Here is a 23895-nt window from a genome sequence, read left to right on the forward strand (position 1 = left end):
GGCGCATGCGCAGAAAGCTTTTAGTTTTGAGGTCCGGATTATAGATCATTCCGAATTATGGGTGTCCGAATTAACGACTTTTGACTGTATTATGAGACTAGGGTTTGTCTTATATGTCTTAACTAAAGTTCTCTTCATAGGGTTCTGTTATGATTTTAGATATGTATCTAGGAAGTCTGTCTGATGACGTAGGAATACAGATTTGTGGTTTCTGAACGCCTGGACAACAGATCAGTAACGGCCTTCACAGTATCATCTATTTTTACACACCTTACTTTTTCATTCGTAAGAAAAGCTAGAGATGGAAACAAGGTCAAGTCTCTCACTCTTAAAGAAACCTTGGAATTCTAAATATGTCCGACACTCATATTCCTTTAAAAGACACAAATATTGGGAAATATTCTGTATTAAATGGATCACTCTAGATTCTCAATGTATAAAATGATAGATGTAATGGCGTACATATAACCAGATCAGTGCTGTGAAGTAGCCTATTAAGTTGGTAGATATGGGTTTGCTATCTATCGTTATGGAGGCATACGCAGTGACATACTTAGTAGCTCTGTTTACATATTTAAGTTCTTATCCTTACTTCCTCAAAGAGGATTGTCGTCATTAAAATCATCGGTTAGAACAAATGATGCAGATAAGTGCTATCTTAAGCGTTTTCGGTTGATATTATCTATGAGTCCATTAGAAGGCAGGTAAAATCGATACCAGATATACAATAACAATCTATACAGGTTGAAGACAGTAGTGAGCCAAACACATAGATGTTCCAGAAGGAAAGCATTTTTCGTCGGACATCGAAATGCACAATGTACTGGCAGTCATTGTGCCAGTACATTGTGCAAGAATTGATAGGAAGTACATTCTGCAAGAATTGATAGGTAGTGTACCTGTGGAGCCTGCCTTAGCAACCATACAGAATATAGTAAATTAAAAAATTCGGGAATTTACAATGAATAAAATCCATTTATTTTTCAAATAATTCTTATACTTGAGCAGTACCGTCTTCGCGAGATGTCAGAAGACAGAGAGGGACGGTGAGGATGTCCAAAGGATTTGGAGTAGACATCTCATCTCGGAAACTGCACCACTATGAAATGGAAAGCAAAGGTGATGAACATAGGTCAATGAGAAAAAGGGAGTAGGCAAAGAGGTAATTAGGATACGTATAAAACGGTACAAAATTTTTAGACTGATCCGTTCTACCTTTTGAAAAGCGACTTGCTGTGTCACACAATCACATGTGCTGTTGATGCAGTTCAACTACCTGAGCAATTTAGGATAGATTAATACAGATTTCGGAAGCTTTTTGTAGGTCTTATAAGATAGTCCATGAGAATCACATGCAAAACCACATTAAAACCTCTATCTTAGATGATTGGCCAGAAATGACTTCTAGCTTCTAAAACTTAAATTATGGCTGATTCTAAATTGTTGTGGACTAATTTGTCTCTTTATGAAAACAAGAGGCATAAAGTAATAATATCAGACGAAATATGTTACTAAGAATTTCACTAAAACAGATGGCTGGAAATTCGGATGAGGCGACAAAGGTGCTCAGTTCTTTCCACCTACACTTTGGAGGTTTTATGAGACTTTCACAGGCTGAATGATTAAGACTACTGAATACTAGTAGTATCACCCAAGTTCGAACCCATGCGAACGCTGGTTGCATGATAGGTTTTCACAGTATTTACATCTGGAACATGAATTTGATTCAGTTTTCTTTAGAAAGTTCTCATTTCCCCTCAGCAGATAAGACTAGTATGCTTTCCCGTATTCAAATAAGCTATCCTATTCGTCAGGAGGTCTGTCATCTCTTTTACATTATATAGATGGATCAGTGAATGCTCCATGAATATTTCTGAATACACACAAGTATTTTTCTGTAAGTACATGACCGGACAGACATGTTTATAAGATTACATTTCTGTGGTAGGTAAATAAATATTAATTGTTGCAAATTTCTATAAATATTTAAATTCTTTTTATTTTTATATAGATATATTTCTTACATGCACTTGTAGATATTTCAATTCTGAGTTCAACAATATTTAAACTGTAAAAATAGCTTAAATAATATGTTAAGTATGAACACGTACGCTTCTAACGCGTCTTGCTGCTGACTTGCTTGCTTGCTTTTGAAGCCCTAAGACCAATTTTGTTACAAAACTCGTGCTGCACCATATACATTGGTCATCAAAATTAAAGGATAATGAGGAAAAAATATGCTCACTAAGTTAATGTTGCAACCAATGCCCGATGCTATAATTATTTACATTCATTAACAGTGGCGTAGTTAGGGTGGGGAAAGGGCGCAGCATCCAGGGGGCGGAAAATTGATGATATACATTTCAGAATGAAATGTTTTCCATTCTTGGAATACAGAAAGGGGCGCTAAATCTTTAGGGGTCCCCGGGCGCTGAAAACCTTAGCTACGCCTCTATTAATTATATACAATTGAACACAAAATTGCACTTCCGCGCATACGTTAACGCCAGAAATATGCAAATTCGGTGACTGACAATGTGGTGCGCAATGGATGTCTGTTGGAATTCCGGTCTGTTGTACTGTTTAAATTGAATATGGTTTTTGAGAGTGATCAGTATTTAATAGTTATGGCTCAAAGCATGATTTAAGTGAAGGTCAAAAGTGGCGAAAAATTGGTATAATCCAGAGAAGTCAAATACAAATGGAAGTCGCTAAAGATTTGAATCTGGAGCTGCTTTTTTAAGCAATGAATCGGTTGACAGACAGCCTTGGTCAACGGCGACCAAGAGCAACAAGTGCATCAGAAGAGCGTTTTATATCCTTGTTGACGCGAAGAAACTGCAAGGGATTTGGTTTTAGAGCTTCATGCTGCCATAGGAACTCGAATTAGCCGTTCTGCTGCTGCACGAAGGCTTAACGAGGTTGGACTGTATGCAAGAAAACTAATGGTTTGTGTCCCATTCACTCCATCTTCCAGAGGGTCCCGTTTAAACTGGTACCGTCGTCAAGTTCAGTGGAGCCAAAACGACTGATCCCGAGTATTGTTTACTGAGAAGTCTACACGTAGTCTAAACAGTGATTCTAGACGTGTGTTGATCTGGAAAGAGAAAGGAACACACAACTTCCCTTCTCTTGTCCGTGAAATATACCGTTTCCGCGGTTTAATGCTTTGGGTTTAATGCTTACGACCAATGGCTGCATCGGAATCTTTCAAGCATATCTTTCAAGGAGGTTCTGTAACCGTTCGTAGATATGTTGACGAGCTACTGGAACCCCAAGTTAGACTGTTTAGGAGTGCTATTGGCCCAGAAGTTTCGCTAATGGATGAAAATTTTTGGCCTCGTCGAGTATATGTGGTGTAAGAATACTTGTAAACAGAAGATATCACTCAAATGTATTGACCACTTTACTCACCCGACTTGAGCATGTGTGGGATGCCTTAGCACGCCGAATTAGTCCGTGGACCTTCCAAGAGCTGACAAATCCACTTTTAGATCACTGGCGTGCAATTCTACAAGACTTCATCAACACTTTGGTAATGTCTATGAAATTAAGATGTCAGATATGCAAACTTGCCCTAGGTGACCATACACCATATTAATGAAAAACATTTTCTGCAAGAGGGGCTTAATTTTCCCATCAATTTGCTTTTAATTTAAATATTTTGCGAATAATCAACTGCCAAATATTGTAATTTATATTAACTAATGCTTTTGTACAAATTTCTATTAATAATTTTTCATTAAGTATCAGCTACTTTTATTTCTGTCATTATCCTTAAATTTTGATGACAGTGTAAATACGGCTCTGAAAGACGGGACGAATTAGTTGTTAATCAGCTGTAAGACTTTGAGGTTTAAAATAATGTTAGCGTTTTATAGTTCATTCATGAGTGATTTGGGAATAGACAACCATATGTATTCATATGTATATGACAAATGAGATTCTCATATGTATTATGGCATATGAGACAGATGAGTATTGCTATATGTATATGACAAAGATCAGTTTCTAGCAGTTGTTTATAGACCAGAAGACTGGCCTGACAAGTAGTTAAAGCCACAAACACTTGTAATTTTTCCTGAGGTTTATTCTGGTAGCTGGAAGAAAATGCTTGCATGCATTTCTGTAGATTTTATCTTGTGTAATGATGTATCAGCTAGTTTTCGTTAGAAAAATCTTCACAAAGCCATTCTGCTTGATAAACAAATAATAGTATATTTTGTCATAAAAAAAAAAAAAAAAAAAAAAAAAAAAAAGAGCCTAATCAGTTCTTTCCTTTCGGACCCAGAAGTAAAAGCTGGGACCATAGTGTTTCCTACATACAATATGAATATGAGACAGTTCCTTTTAGAAATTCCTCCACGAAGGCATCCCTTCATTTAAGCAGATAGCTGTAATGTAATTTGCTATATTTGAACAAATAAAACAAACAATTTAATGACTTCTGTTTATACAGCATCTAGTCCCTCCCAATAGTTAGAATTTGCTGAATATTTTTTTCCTGATGCATTCAACAGTGTCTCTAGTTTCCTTACAAAGGCCATTTCAAAAATAGACGTTGCGCATAGTACATTTCAGCAATTCGCAGAAAACCATTTAGTTTTTTTTTCTTTTCATATTAATGATGATTTCTGAGATTTTTAGCACATTTTATGCATTAGTCTGAATGAAGCAGGTGGATAGATAATTTATTGTGAAAAATTATATAAAAGATATGCCTTTATGAGAAATTTTTTAAAGACAGTTAGCCTAAATTTTTCTAGGAATAAATGCAGCTTTTTTGAAGTTAAGTAATTTGTATTTTATGGGAAAGCCATGAAAACAATGTGTTTCCAATCTATTTATCTATTGGTTATTGAATCTGGAACAAACTAATAGCATTCCATGGCTTCAGACAACATTCGACCCATGATGAGACTTTTTTCCTAATACAGTAAAACATGGGTAATTTTTATTAATGGGTAATGATAAATGACGACCTTTCAGGAAATTTATGAAAATTATTACATGTATGTGTACAGTTGGTTGAATACAAAATGCAGAGCAAAATATAAATGTAATTTATTGCATATCATATACAAAATGTTATAGCTATTTCACAATAAAAAGGAATGGAAAAATTTATTTGAATAAACATTTTAATTTTAAAAATGCATAAGCCAGGCTATTTTCCATATAAAAGTTCATAGTATTGAGCAATTAATTGAACTGAGAGACAAGAGTTCATATCTACTTTGTAACATACTTCTGTCACCAGTCTATTGATTGAACAATAAGCAAGTGACAATCAAAATCATCCATTATCAGTCAATGATGTGTGCTAATTTAAGTTTGTATTTATATGAAGTGACACCTGCTTGATTTTTACTCGCTAGAAATATTCTTTCATGTGAAATTAAATATCAAATTACGGAAGTTTATGAAGTTGACCTGTTAAAAAATCAAAATTGAGACAGTGACATGGAAAGTTCTTGAGTGAAAGAGATGACATGCACTTCTAAGGGGAACTCGCTCGTATACACGTTACACATGGGGAAAAAAACAAAAACACCCATGCAGCCAGCCAGCTTATTTGCCTTTAATATAAGGTTAGGTACTTTTAATATAAAAAGATTTTACTAAACTAACAGTCTCTATCTTTTTCTTTTAAATATTTTATTCCTAAATGGATACTGCTTTTTGGATTTTTTCATGTGTTCATGAATAAATATTTTTATGCTTCAGTTTTGCATGCTTGGATACTGAGCTGCCATTTTTCGAAGTTAATTAACTAAACCATAATTTTTTATCTTTAGGTATCTGACATATAAAATTCTAGTAAATTAAAAAAAAAAAAACCCTCAACTTTTATAATTACAAGAAATGCATAGTGAACTTTACGAGAATCTGTGGTTATATCTAATCTAATATTATTATAGATTTGTTTAATGGATAAAGTCATGAACAGGTTTAAGAAATAATTATGTCTATACTTCTCATAGTATATAAAAAAGATAAAAATCTATTAATAAGACCTTAATATAGAAAATGCATAATTTTTGTAAACACACCAAAGGTTCTTCATTAGTTGTTAAACAAATAAAATCTGCTCATAATTTTAATTCAAAATTCAGAAAAAAATGAAATTTTGTGTGGTTTCTGCATATATGTGATTCATGCATGTTAATGATTCTAACTAAAACTTAAGAAAATCCTCCATTAAGAATAATAATGATGAACTTTATCTCTTACAAGAATCTCAAAGATAAATTTTACTATTTTGTTACAAAAGTGTTACTTTATAACAGCTGCACATTTAAATAACCCCCATGTTCTCAACAATTTTAGTACAGAAATTATCTTTAAAGTAAGAACCCCGAAATTAATCTCTAAGAATTGGTAATTCAATCCAGGTTAGACTATTGGCGCACAATTTGTCTTCATAATTTTTCCTATGTGCACAGTGAATATGAATGTTACATAATCTTTCCCGAAGGAAAGATTCCTCTTAAGCAGATAGCCTTCGTGCGCTTTGCCATAAATTGACTAACAAATACAGCTTCATAAAATAAGTAATTAGGGAAATATGAATAAAATAGCCATCAGTAAATTTTTTAATGAAGTTTTTCTTAAAAAATAATTATATTTTCAATTTTCGGTTAAGTACATTTCTGAAAATATTGAATGAACTGAAATATTGTAATGAAGGTTCATTGTGTTCTCGATGAAATTAAATAATGCAGAATTTTTAATGTAATACTATGTTGAATGCTTTAAACTCTTTAATTAAGTTAGCATAAAAATATTCAAATTAATTGTATTTTTATTTGAAATTCCAACAAGGAAACTTAAAACTGTAGTTACTTAAACTGTTTTTAAGTATTTTAAAATTTTAAATGCATTTATTTGCAACAAATATTTTAATTGTAGTAATTAGCTTTATAAAATTGAATTTTGATTCTTGTTTTTAATGGAAAATCAAAATCCTTAAAGAAGTATAGAAACAGACAACTATGTATAAATATTTACAGCACTAGAGAAAAGTACTCAACTCTGTTTCACATTAAATTTACTGGAAGTTAATAAACAATAACTAAATTTTGACAAAACAAATAAATTTACATTAATTGATGTAATAAATAAACAGAATATCAGAATGAAATGGGTAACAATGCAAAATATACGAAAATATGCATATCAATACATGCAAATTATAATAATAATGAACAGTAAATGAGAAATATATACACTGCATGAATTACAAAAGAGGGAAAAGAAGAAGATGCATGAAATATGCTTTAGTTTCTTCCTTTATTTACTTTTAGTATTACAGTTTTTCAGTTATACAATGAAAATTTAAACGATGTCTGGAAAGAATTAAAACTAATTATATGAGTCAAAACTGTTAGTATTGTGACAAGTAATATATAATTATATAATCAAATTAATAAATCTGAATCAAGATAATACAAAATATAATAAGAGAATACATAGAATTACAGGAAAATTAGTTTATTTGAAATATAAAAACAGCCTACAGTATAGCATCACATTAAAACCTTCGAAGGGTACCTTGGATTGTAAGAAATTATTAATATAAATTAGAATATAGAGGAAAGGATGAAATGATAAGACTGGAATTTTAGAAAATTTGTTATTCAGTGACAGATTACATTTTGTTCAAAATGTTTTCTAAATCTGGAACACTGCACCACTAGGTAAGGTTTGAGACTGTATATCCCAGAATGAAAATAGTAATTAAAATGTAACTGAAATAATAATACAGTAATTTTATTATAATTCAATATATGCACAAAATTGTGAGATAATTACTTCAAAGTAAATCAAATTTAGAAGTACAGTATACAAAAGTTTGGAATACAAAAGATCCCAAGTGTGAATGAAAAGAGTACCAGCTACACAAAATTCTTTGCTGAACCTAGATGTATACAGACATTTTATAATGAAAAAATTATTTTTAAAACATTCTGATAGAAAAATATGAAACTCTTTGATGAGATCTAATGAAAATATCAACAGAATCAACTTGAAGATGTTTATAAGTTTTTGCAAAACAGTACGTTTTCTATGAAAAATTAAATAATATTTCTTAATTTCTTGTAGAGTTTTAACCCATAAAAATAAAAGTCAAATATTATTGTCCCAGCAGTTCGTACATGTGGTATATAAATATTGTTAAGAATTACCTCGATTTTCTATTCCTTTTCATTCATTACATCAGTTAATGAGAAATAATTATTTTGCTAATAACCGAAAGATGAAATGTACTGTGACCCAAAATGTTTTTCGATGCCGTTTAATTACTTTTTCTTACTGTTATTTATTTCACTTCGAGTGCAAGTAGATGCGTAGCAATACAATAACAACAGTATTCAAATCATAATAATTTAATTCAATATAAGTCACAGAGTAATATCATATGTAAATTTTCTGTCAAACATTGTGAATTATATGTAATAGGGAATGTTTACAAACTAAGAACAATATCTGTGAATTTAAAAATGTTCTGCCTAAAAAACACTGAAGATGTATAGTTTTCCTATATCCTTAAAGTTCAAGTGCATACCATACACAGTCAAAAGTCGTTAATTCGGACACCCATAATCCGGAATGATCTATAATCCGGACCTCAAAGCTAAAAACTTTCTGCGCATGCGCCGCGTTTATTCTGTGTTGTGTGAAACAGTGTTGGTTAATTTTTGGATCCCATGGCCCTATCTAAAGTGAATTCAAAATGGGTATTTAGTGGGATTGAAAGGGGTAGTAATAAGTGTTTTTTTAAGGTTGTGCGAGATAGAAGTAAAGATTGCTTATTAAGTTTTATTAACTTATTTATTTTACCTGGTACCTTGCTGTGAACTATTAAGTATGATTTTAAAGATCCTGAAACAGGTGCACATACCATTGCTTTTTATTTAGCGGAGGAAATAAGAAAAGGTTATCCGCCACGTAATCAAGATTCTGAAGAAGATTAGGTAAGTTAGTATTTTTAATTATTTGAGGATATTATTTTTATGCATTGTTCTAAATGTAAGGAGTAAATAAAATAATATTGTATTATTGGAAAATTGTTATTAGCAATGATTTAGTTTAAAGTAATTAGGATCGTAAGCTAATTTTTATTAATTTAATGTATGTGCTTATTTATATTTTAAGTAGTGTTTCTTAATTTAATTATATTTTAATTAAATGATAGTTATTTTGTGATTATATGTTTGTAGGAATTTCGTATACGTTTCAGTGGAAGTAAACGTGCATGGCAATAATTTTAGTATTTAACACTTAAGTATTTGCAACCATTTTTAATGTTTGCGTTATGAAGTTGTTGGTGACGTTTATAATAGATAATTTAGAGGTAAAAGTTTTTGGATATTTTATTTATTTTATACGTGCAAATGTTCATCCTTGGAAAGGGTATATACTTTTTCGCGATCAGGTAATTTCATATATGTCCATTTTACCGGATTTAAAGATTCACAAAATGTTCATGCATTTTCGTGAAATTTTTCTAATTTATGAGAAAAAAGCAGTTTACATGGATATAGTGAAGAGTGGGCGCAATGCCATTTTTGTGCAATTCTGGGATGTTTTTTAAGTAAAAATAAGTCGACGTGTACCTGGTTTAGTTATATTTTAATTAAATGATAGTTATTTTGCGAATTTTATGTTTGTAGCAATTTGGTATACGTTTCAGTTAAAGTAAACGTGCATGGAAATAATTTAAATATTTTATTTATTTTATACGTGGAAATGTTCATCCTTGGAAAGGGTATACACTTTTTCGCGATCAGGTAATTTCATATATGTGCTTTTTAACGAGTTTAAAGATTCACAAAATTTTCCTGCATTTTCGTGCAAATTTTTGTAATTTATGAGAAAATAGCAGTATAGATGGATAAAGTTAAGAGTGTGTGCAATGCAATTTTTGTGCAATTCTGGGATGGTTTTTTAAGTAAAAATAAGTCGACATGTACATGGTTTCTGTTAAGGCTCCTATATACCAGGCTGAATCATCGGGCATTCGCATCAGGCTAGTGATACAGTTGTAAATACAAACACGCTCTTCCGACTGCCGCCTAAAATACGTCAAATGATGAGGCATAGAAATCGCCTCAGAAAAATTTACAACCTTACCTGGGATCCTGTCGCCAAAAGGGCGATAAATCGCCTAAACCGGGACATCAAAACTGCTGTGAAGCAACACAAGGACGAACTTTGGTGTGAAAAAATGTGCAATTTAGATTTCCGTGACGGATCTCTTTGGACTTTAATAAAAAACCTCAAAGCAAATTTTGTTACCAATCGTCCCATCTTCCATAACGGAGTTGTTGCCCTTTCAAATGAAGATAAAGCAAATGTTTTCGCCTCGCATTTGGAATTACAATTTACGCCAAATGATTGGCCTGTGGACAGAAACTTTGAACTTTTCACCCTTACTCATGTGAAAGATTGGCTAAATGCCCCCACAGCACGAAATATTCCCAAATTTGCTACCCCTGTAGAAGTGTCTCAAATTATTAAGAAACTCAAATCACGCAAAGCTCCCGGAAATGATGGCATTTCTAATACTGCAGTTAAAATGTTACCTCCCTGTGCAGTAGCGAATTTCACTAGCATTTTAAATGCGTGTTTATTTAACTCCTACTTTCCACAGCAGTGGAAAAGTGCAAAAATTATTTTAATTCCTAAACCTGGAAAGGACCACACGAAACCAGATGGCTATCGACCTATTAGTCTCCTGCCTGTGCTCGGAAAAATTTATGAGCGCATTATTCTCTCACGTATGCAATCCTATCTAAACATGTTCCCAGGCAGCATGCATTCGTAAATTGCACGAGAAAAATACGTGCAATTTACGAATGGCCTTTCGTATAAAAAACGTTCAAGTTGAACGTAAAAATATCATAAAAAATGTCCAGTGGCAATTACTATTTATTTACGTATATTTTTGCGTTATACTATATGTAAATTTTACGTAAAATTTAGGTATATTTATGCCAGAGACTGCTGTTCATTCGCAACTTTTACGTATAATATACGTAAATTTCAGGGATTTACGTATATTTTTAGTAAAAATTTACGTATATTTATCGCATATACGTAAATCTCAATTTTTTGCTTCACGTATGCGTATATATTTAGTACAAATTTACGTAAATTTCCCCGATTTTTTACTGTATATAAAAGTATATATTAGGTAAAAATTAAGGTAGATATTCCCCGTATTTTACGGTACAAAAACGTATATATTTGATAGAAATTAACGTATATATTTAGTGTATTTTACGGTACAAAAACGTATATATTTGATAGTAATTGACCTAAATCTTCCCTATGTTTTCTTTGCATATGCGAATGACTGGTAAAAATTTAATCCGATGTCTTCTCCACTTTACTGTGTATAAACGCACATTTTTTGGTAAAACATTTGCATAAATCTCCAGTTACCTTTTCCGTAAAATGTACTTATTTTAATCTCATATTTTTTATATAAATCTATGCAAAAACTTTCTGCCTGCTATGATTAAAAGGTAAAATGTCATTTTTATAGCATATTCTTACATATCAGCCTTTTAGTTATGTACAGCAATATGGAATATATATAACTGGAAAATTTAAATGCACTAGTAAATGAAAAAAAAAAAAAATTCTATTCAAAAATTACATAAGACTTAAGGCTGAAAATCACTTTTAATATTTCATTTCAAAGCGACTACAAAATATGCAATAAATTTCGTAAACATCAATTCTATGTTTTAAATCAATTAATGCTATCATTCATTTACATTTTTGTTTACTAAATTCATTTCTAAATTAATTACTAAATAACACTTTAAATAAATTATTTGCTTTTCCGAAGGACATTTTCTTATGCCATTTAAATGAACGATAGCATTAATTGATTTAAAACATAGAACTCAGGTTTACAAAATTTATTGCGTATTTTGTAGTCACTTTGAAATGAAATATTAAAAGTGATTTTAAGCCTTTAAGTGTTATGTAATTTTTGAATAGAAATTAATTTTTTGCATTTAAATTTTCCAGTTATATATATTCCATATTGCTGTACATACCTAAAAGGTGGATATGTACAAATTTGATATCAAATTAACACTTTATCTTTTAATCATAATATGCAGAACATTTTTGCATAGATTTATATAAAAAATATGAGATTAAATTAAGCACATTTTAGGAAAAATGCAGTAAATCGATAATTGGAGATTTATGCAAATTTTTTACCAAAAATGTGCACTTATACACAGTAAAGAGGAGAGGACATCGGACAAAATTTTTACCAAAGTCATTCGCATATGCAAAGAAAACATAGGGAAGATTTAGGTCAATTATTACCAAATATATAAGTTTTTGTACCGTAAAATACGGGGAATACCTACGTTAATTTCTATCTAAAGTACAATATAGTTAATTACCAAATTCAGTAAACATCATACATTTAGATTATTTGAATGTGCTAAATTTTAAAATTGTTAAATATAGACAAGGAAATTGTAGAAAACTTACCTTTTCCAATAGTTACGAAGTTGACTTATTTTTCTTGAAGATGAATGTTTAATGTCACAAATATTGCATTCATATCTTCAGGTAATACACAAATATATACATATTTATTTATTAAAATTAAGTTTATCCAAAACATGTTAAAGAAAATATTAATTTGCATGTAAGTTAATCGAGTAACTTCTGTTTTAATTAGACATAATTATGATATGTAAAAATTTTACATTTATCAGTCAATCTTGCAATGTATTGTAATCTATTATTGTCTTTCTCAGTTTAAAATCTTATAAATATATTAGATCAGTACTAAAAGTTCACCTCTACAAAAGAAATGCTTTATCGAAGCATTTTTAAAAAGTTCCCTTTTACAATGTAACTGTTAATTTCATAAATTTGTACTTTCATAAAATTATGCAAATTCAAAATTACCTAAATATGTTCTTTATTTTATCTTATATACCAGATAAAATTTTAAAAAGTTAATTTGTTTAGGAATATTGAATTTTTTAATATTTATCTCATGTGACTTTTTCTATAACATCATTATAAATGTACATGTTGATGTAGACATACTAATTATTTTTTTCCATCAAATAGCTTTATAGTATTAAATGATTTAAAAGGAGGCAACTGGACAAAAGAAAGCAAGTAGAAGTTGGCTAATTTTTGATTAATTTGGTGTCAAATGCTGTGCATTTTAGATTATGCTCATATGATGACAATGAGTTATTTAAATTATAAAATTATTATGAACATATTCCACATAAATTAACAAGTATCAAATTTCAAATTGTTTGAAGTATTATGAACTGTAATACTTGCAAAAGAAATACACATGAAATTAATTTAAGGATTAGGTTTATTTTACAGGTATTCGAAAACCAATTACTGTTAAACAATAAAAACTAACATTAAATCTGAAGAGCATAATTTTTTTCAATAATAAAATTCAACATAAATTTCATTCATCTTTGCCATATTTGTTCTATAGTTCGCTGTCTTTAATATCCTGTTCGATTTTTGTAAAAGTGAATTCTTTGTCACGCAATGTTTTGAGAACAGTTCCTAAACAAGAAAAAGAAAAATTTATAATAATTTCACACTTCAGATGTTTTCAGTTTTTAAATATCATTGAAGTATTAAAAGATGCATATAAAATGCACTGAGTATTTCATATTTAAAAACTTACATTTCAGTAATTAAAAATTTAAGTTCATACTATCACACAGTAAACTTCAATTATATACCTTACACAATGCCTATAATTTCAAGTAAAAAAACCTAAAGATTTGTTTAGAACTGCAAGGTTAAGAAAGTCTTTAATGGCTATGTTTGTATTTAAGTACACGAGAAAAAACTTAATTTTGTATTAATTATATTGCATTAGCCTTTCCAATTTTACTCCTACATTTAGTAAAGAATATTCGCTTTCTTACAGATATCTTTTTCTTAAATAAAGAGTAAGCAGAAAACTAATCACAACACTATATACATATAACAGAATACTTCATAAACATATAAATGTCATTAACATATGTATATGCATTGACAGGCTATTTTACACATTTCAATAAACCAATACACAATTAAAAGTATTATCAGTAAATTCCTCCAAAATCAAAACACAAATCTTTAATTATGATAACAATGGCATCTCAGTTTGCAATATAAAATATTTCAAGTCTACATTCATGTGCATTCTAAGCAAACGGAAAGCTGAATAACAATAAAATTATAAATACCATAAAAAAGTTAAAAGCCACGTAGAATGATAGCAAGACTAAATGAAGTCTTCCTTCAAAAATCAATTTAAATTCAAAATTTTGCCTTCTTTTTAACATCTCAAAATAGGGTTACTGCTTTCACTAACTAAATTTCCCGTCTTGGCAAAATAAAAATTGTCACTTCTGTTACAAGAAATATTTGCTGCAAACTTTGTATGCAAATAATCCAGTGAAAAAAAATTTAATTGTGGCTTGAATATTTTCTTTATTAAATAAATGAAAAATTCCCACGTAATATTGATTTATGATCCACATGAAGCTTTTTACCTCTACCATATCATGCAGCTATTTTAAAATATATACTCTCATATAAAAGCCACAGAATGTTTTTACCAATATTAATATGGTATAAATCATTAATAAATCTTCTAAAAACAGCCCAAAAATTTCTGAATTTGATACCCAAAACATAATTCTACGTAACTGTTAATGTATGCATTTGCTTGCACATACTTAAAATGAATTACACGCACAAAAACTTAACATAACATATTAACTTATTAAATTCTTAATTAGCAGGATGAATTAAGGCAAAATATGAAAGAAATCTACCTGATAGAATAGTTGTAAAAGATATATTTAAAAAAAGCTAATACTGTTTACTTTACACATGGCAGACATTGAGTAAACTGTATGCAGCTGGATTATTTATTAGAAATAGAAGTTAGATCAAAGTACCTGTTCTGGAAGGCTTTAACCATTTGGGTGCAAAGAAGCATCTCAATTTAAAAAAGAATAAAAGCTAATAGAATTTTATAACTTTTACGATTTAGTACAAATATTAGACACATAAACAACACTAAATGCCATTATTTACTTGCATATTTTCCTTCTTTGTGTACTTTACTCCTTAATTTTTCAGGATATGATTTAGAAACAGAGTTATGGTAAAAATGTGTACTGATTAAAAAAATATTGCTGAAACTGATAAGTCCTTTGAATTATATACTATAGTGCAAAGACGGATGGAATATGCGACTAAATATGATAAATCAGATTACAATAACATTAAACAAATAACATGAAAAACTGAAAAAGGAAATTTTATTTGAAATTATTTTTCAACTCTTGGAAAGACAGACAGTATTTCCAACTTATTAAATTCAATTACATCTTACATTTGTCAAACCAATATTGGTACTTTTCCATTTTGCCGGCGCAAGCGATAAAGTCGCCCAAAATGGTACAACCCATGCCAAACAGAATATCCTCGCTGGTAACCTTTTACGTTTCATTTTCAAAACACGTCGCAGCTATTTCTATCAGATTGAATGTTTCTTTCAATACTGGGATACAATGACATAGAATTTTTACCAGATAGTTCAATTTTATGTCCTAAGGCCATTCGCGGTAATTAAATCAATTAGGATGCAATCACACGCTCACCCAAAAATATAGGAAAGGCAAATTCAAGGGTTAAATTCATCAATTCTAATGAGAATGCACTAGCAAAGTAAACACTGCGGTTTTACATAATTTCTGAGTAAGCTATTCGTACGAATTGAAATAATTCATGCATTTAAACTTGTATTCCAAATTAAGATTTAACTTGAAATTAATGTAGATAATTACTGAGAGAATTAGCGTAGTTTAATATGAGATGAGATCACTTGGGGTCACGTGATATGAAACGGCGAATCAGAATGTTGTACCATGAAAGCATTGTAAATTCTTAAATTAATCTCTTTTTACAAATATAAATGAATGTCTTTCTACAAATTTATTGTCTTTATTTATTATCATTTTACAAAATTTTAAACAATATTAAAATGTTTATGCCTTTAAAATCAAAGCTTCTTAGAACTAACATTTGCTGGTATTTTTTATGTGTATACTGTGTGTTGTCGCTAATTAAGTCTGCTTGGCAAGATCTGCACAGGCGAAACGGAAAAGTACCCTGATATTTTGAATTTTTTTTATAATTTTCATAAATTTACTATTTTAGGGAGGCTCGGTATCACAGTGGCTAGTGCGTCACGCAGCAGCACTAGAGGTCCGGTGTTTGATTCCCAGGCTGGGCAAGGTTGAAACAGCCTTTCATCCCTTGAATAGGTCGATAAATTTAGTACCAAGTTCCATTGGGGACTTAGTACCTGGGGGCCTGCAACAAGCTTGTAGGATTTATTTGAACTAACATTTATTTTAAGTTTAAGCTATCTTTCCTGTAAAGCCCTTACTTTCCCCTAGAATTGCCAATGCCAGAGTATGTAAATTGTAGTAGAACGCGCAGTGTATTCAAATTTTAGCAGAAGTAAATTGAGTTTGAATAGAAGGGAAACGAGATTTTATGTGTGCTTCTTGAATCGCTAACGTGAAGGTTGCTGGGTAGAAATTTAAGAACCGCGCGTTTCGGCCTGTGTGCCTATCTCGGCAGTTCGTTGAATCTTTCAACTGCTTAATCAGTAAGCTTGCTGAATCTCAGCTGTATTTTAGAACGCGGTTAAGTTAGTTACGATTTCAGAGCATCGTAGGTAGTGATCTAGTTGTGTATTCATCCTGTCATTAATTTTTAGTTTCACAGTTCTGTTTTTGTTAAACCGCCGGGTCGGCGTAGTTTTTGAGCGTCAAGTGAATGCAGCTGTTATTTCTAAAGTGGAATAAAAAGGGATTTAAACCTTTCTTACGAGTTTGTGTAATTTACAGTTCATAGCAGTCACTACCATAGTTGCTGACAAGTTGGGGCCACATAACACTACAAGTTGACCACTTATGCACAAACACCACAGAGCTTACCATCTAGAAAGTAGATATCAAGCCCATGGCTCTCTAAGGGCTGTTTGTGCCATCCAGTTTAGTTTTAAGTTTTACTATTTTAGTAACATAAAAACACATCTGTAACAGGTTTGGTTTAGGTTTATTTGATTACTGCAAAGCACACTAGGGCTATCTGCCTATGTGAGGAATGCCTTCGTGAAGGACTTTCTAAGGGAAACTGGCTCGTATACATGTTACACATGGGGAAAACCACGGAAACGGCCATGCAGCCAGATCGTTCGCGGGATTCGAACATCGAACGGAACTACCAGTGTTCAGCGAATTTACCGCTGGGCCGTTGGCGAGCCTTCTATTACACAGGACATGTGTGTGCAGGATCACCTTCGAAATTAAGAGAGTTGTATTTAAAATCGGTGCTAAACTAAAACTGCTTTCTTGCCTAAATTTATACTATTGAAAATACCGGTAATTGTCAAAATTATTCGTATTCAATATGTGTAAGATTATTAATGAGCTGCCAAACCACAGTTAACCATCTAATATACTACATTCAACGTTATTATTTTTCTTTTTGAATGTCAGGTTTTCATTATTTCTGCCAATATATCTGTAACAGGACATAAAGATTGAGTTAATGTAGAATAGAAAATTACCTTGCAACATATCCAATACGACTTAGTGGCAGTACTTCATTCTCTAAAAAAAACATTTTAAATTATTATACTTAAATAAAAAATTCATATTTGTTACAGCAAAACATCATTAACACAATAAACCAGAGTTGAATGCAAATATAGTTTAACTAGATTTTTGAAAACAAGTTTATTACTTTCAATTTAATTTAAAAATAATAAAAAATAAGGTACATATTATGACTACCTAGATATCTCGCCTAAACTGGCAATCTTTGTAGGTTATACAGGTTAACCCATAACATTATAGAGGGCAGTAAGATAGAGAGTATTAATCCCACACTAGGGACTCTTAACATTTGGCGCGAACAGTTTGAAAAGTGAAACGGATATTTATAGTGAACCAACGCAAAACAAAAACAATAGTCCTTTAGGGACAAAGCCCCTTTGGACTAATAAATAAATTAACAGCTTTTAGCTATTTTTTCTTCTTGTAAAAATCGACCTACAGAATATTTTTAGAAAATAACAGTACTTTAAGCATGCATTTTCCAAATATTTAACACAATAATTCATTCTAGCTCTGTTGCAATACTGGAAAAGGTACTCCTCTGTTATTAGGACGGGATTCAGAAATGTACAATGAAACCTCGAGATACGAGGAAAGTCTGAGCAAAATACGAGCATTCACTCGAGTAACGAGCAATGAGCCAGGCTATCGGTATGGGTGGCGCCATTTTCCTATCCGGCTCAACTCGGGGAATCCCCTCGTCAGATCACTCAGTGTTCTTATATATACGTGTTTGTGTACTTGCAAGTTAATTGCTTTGACATTTAATGCGAAAATAATTATTTCAAGATGCCTCGAAAGAAGATTGTTAGATATATAAGTATGTGTATATGCATGTGTGCGCATATATGTGTATGAGTATACACATACATACATAAAGAATATACACATGCACGCACGAGCAACTACATTAAAAAATGCATGCATATAAACACACATTTCTGAATTTGGTCCTGATAACAGAAGAATACCTAAATGAATCATAGGATTTACATTAATCAGTTATTAGAATTCTTAAATGCAGAGGATTTACATTAATCAGTTTTAATAGAATTCTTAAATGCAGAGGATTTACATTAATCAGTTTTAATAGAATTCTTAAATGCAGAGAATTTCATCTTCACTACCCGAAAATTCAGTTTCATTTCCAGCTGAAACTGTATCAGGGCAATCTCATGTATATTATTTTCCCTCTAACAACTGAACATTTTTTAAAACCTTTTCTATTCCATGGAAAACTAATGCTACATTAAACATATATTTTCTAAATCTGAAAATTTTAAGTTAGCTTAGAAACTGTAATCATTCTTAAAAAAGTTTGATTTATGCAGATGTTAGATCAATAAAATTACTTTCCTGTGAAAAAGTAATATGGCGTTGAACAACATTATTTTACACATCAAGATATACTGAGTGAAAATTCCTGAAATGTTTTATTTCTTGATATCTCACTGTGCAAGAATTGTATAAATAAGACTACCTCCCTTTAAAAAAAATGTTTAGTAAATACTATTAAGAAATTTGGTTACATTATTTACAGTTCATAATTAATAGAAAATAAATCATTTCTTAGCTTATCAGAATTTATTTTTATCACATTCATAAACAGTACTAATTTAAACAAACATACCATTATGATTTCAATAAGTATGAAATAGAAAATCCAAATCTGCGTCTTTGATGGTCTAGTAGATTGGACGTCTCGTTTACTACAATTCAGCAGGGTGCCGACTCCCTTTAATTTACAAAGGAAAAAGGAACAAAAATATAAACAATTTCTTGGTTTTATATAAGCATTTCTGCACATTTATAATTTTCATTTTTTTAACTATCTAGTTATATCAAAATACATGATTTAGTAAAATATAATTTAAACAATTTAAGGTATTTTAGATCAAATACTAACTTTTCAATAATTTTTTTCATGCAAGTCTAATTATCAACATAACTATCAAGTTTTGACTTCGAAAATTATGTTTAGAGCTGCAGTAATAGTAATAAATTTATTCAAAACTGAAAGTAACGCATTCTTACTTTATTTTCTTTCTTTAACTATTCTTTTCTTTCTTTCTTTCTTTTTTTTTTTTTTTTTTTTAATCTTTTAAAACAACAAAATCAAACAAACGAAAAAGAAATGCTTTCATGAAAGGACTTAGGGCTTACTTATTATTCATGAAAGGATATATTTCAGTAATTACAAGTGCATGAAAATTCAGTAGATTTGGAACAAAGTAGTGTTTCTATCGCATAAAATTTCCTGTTTCAATAGCACAATATCTTTGAGGTTAAAGATTATATATTAAAGCAAATTTATAAAACTAAATTCAAAAATAAGAAATTAAATTATTTTTAGGGAAAACACTAAGCAAATAAAAAAATTTTGAATTTCATAAATAAAAGAAAGTTACATGCTTTATTTTTTGGCATAAGGTAGATAATATTTCCAGAACAGATTTCTGAACAATTAGTTATGTTAATATTGCCTTCCTTTTTCCATTAAAAGCTATTTCCTGCTTAATTACAGTATGCTTTAAAATAAATATTAAAACGTTTGAGTAAAAATAATATAACTATAAAAAGGTGAGACACATACAAACAGGAGTGACACAAACAGTAAGAAACAGACTAGTGCAACATTTTTTCAATTTATTGATTTGGTATTCTATGTCATTAACAGTACCAAATCCTGAAAATGAATCATTAGGCTCGTACACAAAAGAACAACACATGGAAAATCACATTTCCTACACAGACGCTATTTATAAAATTTTATATAGGTGAAGAAAGTACGAGTATTAAACACTGAAAATATAAAATATTCACTTACTTTCTTCAAATAATTAGTAACATTAATGGATTCAGTCACAAACGCCAATCCACGAACAAACAGTATTCTTTGCGACTTTAACCATTCTTTTCGACCGCCATTGCTGACTTCACAAATATCCCGCCACAACCGGAAGTAGAAAGTGTCTGCTTTGCTATTGATCAGTGAACAAGAATTGCAACGCTTTTTTTTTTCTTTATAATTAAACATATTAAGAAAGCCTCTAAATTAGCATATGAAATACACTTACTTTTGCATTATATAAATTTACATTCACAGCATCTCTGTATTAAGGTAATAATTAAATTTTTCTACGAAAAATAGAAATGTCTGTGTATGCGCATGCTCAGTGTATAATCGTAAATCCGGTTAATTTTTTTAAGTTAGCGTAAAATTAACTATGCAAATTTTGAGTTCATTTAACTGGACCCTTGTACTTATTCTGTAGATCTCCATACTAAGAATGTCTTTAACTGTTTCAGGAAAAATATAAAATATAATATAATTATTTATTTACATTATTTATTTATTTTTCCCTCATATAAAAATTATTAAAATCGCTATATCATTTTCCCCGTACATTAAACAAAATTAAAAAAATGTTAGCCTCATGTGATTTTTATAACAAAGATTAAAGGAATTGAAATATATGCAAAATATCAGGATTCAGCTTGCAATTTCGTAGAGTTATTATTACTATTATTAAATAAAAATATTAGTATATCTTTGATTATAATTAATGATCCTTTGGTCTACATTAAACTATTGTTCAAGAAGTTAAACATTTCCAAGCATCTTCTGCACTATTTATTATTCTATTCCTCGACATGAAAGATTTGCTAGTCTTATTCCAATTTAATTGCCCACATTTGATAAATTAAAAAAGGCGAGTATTGTACCAAACTCAGTAAGTACACAAATTTAATATACAGGTTGTTCCAGTTAAATGGGTAATAGGATTTTTATAAAAGAAATTAAATTGTATAAATTAATGTAAGTGTTGATATGAATAAAAATAACAAATTTGATATAAGAAAATAAATAAGTTACTTTGAAATCTTTAAATTAAGAAAATATAATTTTTTGAAAAAATGCACGTAAAGATTTAGCTCACATGTTAAAATTCATAGAAAAATTTTAGCCTCATATATGAATGCCCCTTTTTTCATGTTCGTGGAAAAGGAAAACAAAGTGAAATGCCAAAAATGCACTAAATATTTTGAATTAATAAACTTCATTTTCAATCTTCGTATAATATCCGTAAAAGTGACGAATGAAATATACCATAAAGGCAGTAGTTTCTTTCAGAACATTCGGATTCGTATAATATGCGTAAAAGTGACGAATAAAATATACCATTATGGCGGTAGTTTTTTCAGTACATTCGGATTGGTATAATTTTCGTAAAAATAACGTGTGGAAAATAACGATAAAGAGTCAACAGTAACTTCAGCCTTTACATTTGTATAAATTTCGTAAAAGTAACGTGCAAAAAATACCATACCCTTATTTCACCAAAATTATTTCACCAAAAATTTTGGAGACGCGCTGCCCCTGGGTAGCTATCACCACCAAACTTTCTACAATTCTTTTATCGGTCCCGGAATAGGTCGACGTCACTTTTCTCCAAAAAAAAAAAAAAAAAAAAAAAAAAAGTAGCTAAAATCAGAGCTATAAATTAAAAACTCGGAAAAACGATAATTTTCTTCCTCATTTTCCGAGTGGCAACAGTCTCGCAAGCTGGAGACGAAAATCTGATTTATTTCGAAAGTTGTTACCATTGCTCTCTTTCAAATCCTAGAGTTTGTTAAAATACGAAAATAGATAAAAGATGAAATAAAAATACCTTTCCCAAACATTAAATACGTTATTCCCGATTCCGAAAATTCGAGGGAAGCCATTTCGATTATTCTCATCTTAACCACTTTCATGAGTATGAGCTAAATATATAACGCTCGTTGTTGTTTGTACAATTGGAGATTTATTTCTGTAATCTTCAATTGCCTGAAGCGCTGTCTGACTGTCCGACAAAAATGCAATTAATCTATAAATAGATCGCTGGCAGTAAGTGATAATTAATATTATTTTTTCCCTTTTCATTGTTTCCAGAAATTCCGGACCTAAAGTGTTTCGCACCGCCGAAGAGACACAGAAAATATGTTTTCCAAGGAGATTGTGTCAGATATAATTGCTTTACCCCCTGTTGTGGATAAGTTAACTAACGAAGAGTACTTTGATGACGGTGAAATGATGACTCCATCGGTAAAAGATTTGTCAGGTAATGTAGAAATCTGTCATGTGTGGAGACAGAAGGTTTGCTTCCTCAGGCAGATATTCCTAATATGCTTTACTGCCCCTAATTACATTCTGTTGTTAATCTCCCACAAGTTAGTTGCTTCAGGTATATATTTGTGGTGACGAATGGAAGTTGCTTGTGGCACATTCAGATTTCAAGAACATGTCCGATTTCCGGTTTTTATCATGTTTAGTAATGAGAATCATTTGCTCTTGGTCTCTGCAGGTTGGAATTTTCAACTGCAATGTTCAACAGTAGATTCAGCAGTGAAGGAAAATTAAAGTGGAGATCCGTATGTCTTGCTTTTCGCTGATAAATTTTAATCGTTGAGGTAATGACATCGTTAGACGTTGGTTGATATGAAGCAGAAGTTGCTTCATATCAACCAAAATCTTGAATCAACTAAAACTTCAAGTCAAAATCAATTCAAGAAAAATCAAAACTTGAATCAACTAAAAGCTGAGTGGCATTGCTTCTGATACAATGAGAGAGAATTATATTTTTCTATCGAAATTTTTTATGTGGGGTTGCATATCGCACCAGACTGAAAAATGTATAACTATGAATCGTATTTTTTTACATCGTTAGAGAAGCATTACAACGGTATCGTTCTCTCTGTTGTTAGATACATTGCTTTCAATCTAACTTAATTGACATCGGGTACTTCCGCTAATAAAGAAATAAAATTAGAAAACATTCATAAACGCACGACCAAAATTGTGCAGTATAAGTAATTTCAAAATCAGCAACTTTCTTTTAGGAATCTGGTATTCAAGTTTGAAAGAGCAATTCGAAGAAATAAATTTAAATGATCAGCAGCAAAAAGTGTGTATAATTTAATAGGCCTTATAAGGAAGTTCACATAACTTATAAGGATAAGGCCTTATGTGTTGTTAGCCTGAGATTTTTAACTTTAGTAAGCATTTAATTTTTCGATTTTTTTCATTCGAAAAAATATGCGTCTGTTTCTCGTACTTTTCTAATATACAGTGAATTATTTCATAAGGTCATTACGGGAAGTTTCCAATAATTAGTTTATATATAGT

Source organism: Stegodyphus dumicola, chromosome 3 (assembly GCF_044657685.1).
Source record: "Stegodyphus dumicola isolate Sdum_Otavi_A_Nest chromosome 3, ASM4465768v1".
NCBI classification, from domain to species: Eukaryota; Metazoa; Arthropoda; class Arachnida; order Araneae; family Eresidae; genus Stegodyphus; species Stegodyphus dumicola.